The following is a 2,687-nucleotide window of genomic DNA, read 5'->3' on the forward strand; positions in this document are numbered from 1 at the left end:
GTGCTAGAGTCCTTAAAAAATAAAAACAAATAAATAAAAATAAATACATTTTATATATATATATATATATATATATATATATATATATATATATATATATATATATATATATATATATATATATATATAAAGAGAGGAGAGAGCGCACGCCCCATAGCGTAAAAACATAACAATTTATTGGATTGGGGATGGGAGAAGGGGAGGGATAAGAATCGCACTCACAAGATGTCAAATACAAATGCACAATTGTGAAATATCATATCACCCCCAAGCTGCACTATCACCGTAGTCCAAGGACGAAGTCCACAGGGAAGATGATATTCCGTGCTTGCAGTTGATAAGGATTGTAGAACACCAGTTGTATCCTTTTCTTAGGTGATTAGCTGCTCGGCTGGGTGTCTCACTCGACTCAGAGAAGCAATTGGTCTGTACACAACATCCAGCGCGACTCGACCAGATCGCGCACTTCCGTAATGACGTAGTGTCGTGACGTAATTGCGTAGTGACGTCCCTGACGCGTTTCATCTCAACAGTGACTTTCTCAAAGGGGGAATGGTTTGAGAGTTCACATAGAGGGATATATAAACCCTATTGTTGATTGGCAACCATTAGATTTAGTCCTTATAAGTGCAGTCATTAAGTTCAATCCTATGAGGTGCAAACATCAGAGTTACTTTACAGCCAATGAAATTGTAATATTAGATATAATCGAAAGTTGTAATGTGAACAACAATAGAGATTAAAAAATATTAAGCTACATGAAATAGACAAAAAAAACAAACACAAAGCTAAATGGAGACAAATCATATATGATTAATGAACTTGTTACGCTAGGAGAATTCAACAATTAAACCTATTAAAAACTCATAAAAATCAATAGAATCATATTAATGAGAATAATATGTATAATATTCATTATTGAAATTAAAAATGATAAAATTATAAAAAGAAAGATATTTATATACATAAAAAGGTATACAGGCATACCCCGCTTTAAGTACACTCACTTTAAGTACACTCGCGAGTAAGTACATGTCGCCCAATAGGCAAACGGCAGCTCACGCATGCGCCTGTCAGCACGTCCTGAACAGCAATACTGGCTCCCTACCTGTACCGAAGCTGTGTGCAAGCGGGGAGTCTATAGAGCATGTTACAAATGCGTTATTTACATCAGTTATGCACGTATATGACGATTGCAGTACAGTACATGCATCGATAAGTGGAAAAAAGGTAGTGCTTCACTTTAAGTACATTTTCACTTTACATACATGCTCCGGTCCCATTGCGTATGTTAATGCGGGGTATGCCTGTACATATGTCGAATTATATCAAATTCATCAATGAGTCTTTAACATAATAATCTATAATAGCTGACAGGGTTAAAGAAACCCGGAAGTATACATGAACATATATATATTTCCCGGTAATGTAACCAATTTGAATATGAATATACACAGATCTATCTATTTAATAATAATGAACACATAGCACTCTAGGAAGAGTGATATATTATATTATATATAATACAAACTCAATGAGAGGCAGAAGAAGAAGAAGAACAAAAAAGGAACAGCATATAAATGGGTAAAGTGTTAGTAACAGGAAGGGATGTAGGAAGAAGGAGCTAGACCAGGGTAATTGTGTCCAAGCACTCGTTAAGTCCACCAGGAGACAAAGTGCCTAACTGGTGGATCCAGAATGTCTCTTGGCGACAAAGGATCTTAAAGCGATCGCCACCCAGAGCAAAAGGAGAAATGCATTCAAGACCCATAATGGTTAAAGTTCTGGGATCCCTATTGTGTACCAGTTTGAAATGTCTGAATACACTGTGGGAATTAATACCATTTACTACATTTCTCCTATGCTCCAGGAAGCGAGTGCTCAGAGGGCGTGTTGTGAGACCCACATATTGTAGGTCACAGCCACATTGTAACACAAACTATGTGAGTACTTAAACAATTTATGTGGCCCCTCACTTGGTAAACAATACCCCATGGAATGGAGACAAAAGTGGATCTAATACTAAGGTGTTTGCAAGTGATACATCGACCCCTGCCGCACCTGTGATTTCCACTAGGGACCGCAGGGGTGGCAGTGGCAGATGTACCAGTTGACCTGAGTTTTCTGGGAGCAACAAGGCTTTTGATATTCCTGGCCTTTCTATAGGTGATGGGAATCCTGTCTGGAAGAAAAGACCCCAAATGAGGGTCACATTTTAGAATTTTCCAATGGTCATTCAAGATATTACAAATAGACCTATAGGATTGGTTGTAAGTAGTTATAAATCTTACAGACATTGGATTATCATCAGCCACAGGGGTAGGTGTAGTATAATTCGAACAAGACTTGGTTTTCGTTTTAATTTTTGTGTTTTTCAATAGTTGTGATCTATCTAAGGCCTGAACTTTATTAAATGAGTCAGTGATGAGTTTAGCATCATAACCTTTTGAAATGAACTTATCACTTAATTTATCTGATTGATGCAAAAACTCACACTCTCTACTGCAATTCCTTTTAAGGCGATGGAACTGCCCTAAAGGAATATTTTTTAGCCATTGTTCATGGTGATTGCTGGATGCATGTACATAATTATTAACCGATACTGGTTTGAAATGAGTAGAAGTAACAATATTTTGATCTGAATCTGAGGTAAGACAAAGATCCAAGAAAGTAATAGATACAGGACT

The 2,687-nt window shown here is 36.9% G+C and overlaps 1 long non-coding RNA gene across 1 annotated transcript in view; it reads right to left on the reverse strand.

Annotated features, from left to right (window-relative positions):
• Positions 1 to 219: 219 nt before the first annotated feature.
• Positions 220 to 2,687, reverse strand: part of LOC142492138 (uncharacterized) — a 21,260-nt gene continuing 18,792 nt past the window's right edge. The window contains exon 3 of the long non-coding RNA XR_012800769.1: positions 220 to 648. This is a non-coding gene — a long non-coding RNA (uncharacterized LOC142492138). The remainder of the gene's footprint in view (positions 649 to 2,687) is intronic.

Source organism: Ascaphus truei, chromosome 4, assembly GCF_040206685.1.
Source record: "Ascaphus truei isolate aAscTru1 chromosome 4, aAscTru1.hap1, whole genome shotgun sequence".
Taxonomy (NCBI): Eukaryota; Metazoa; Chordata; class Amphibia; order Anura; family Ascaphidae; genus Ascaphus; species Ascaphus truei.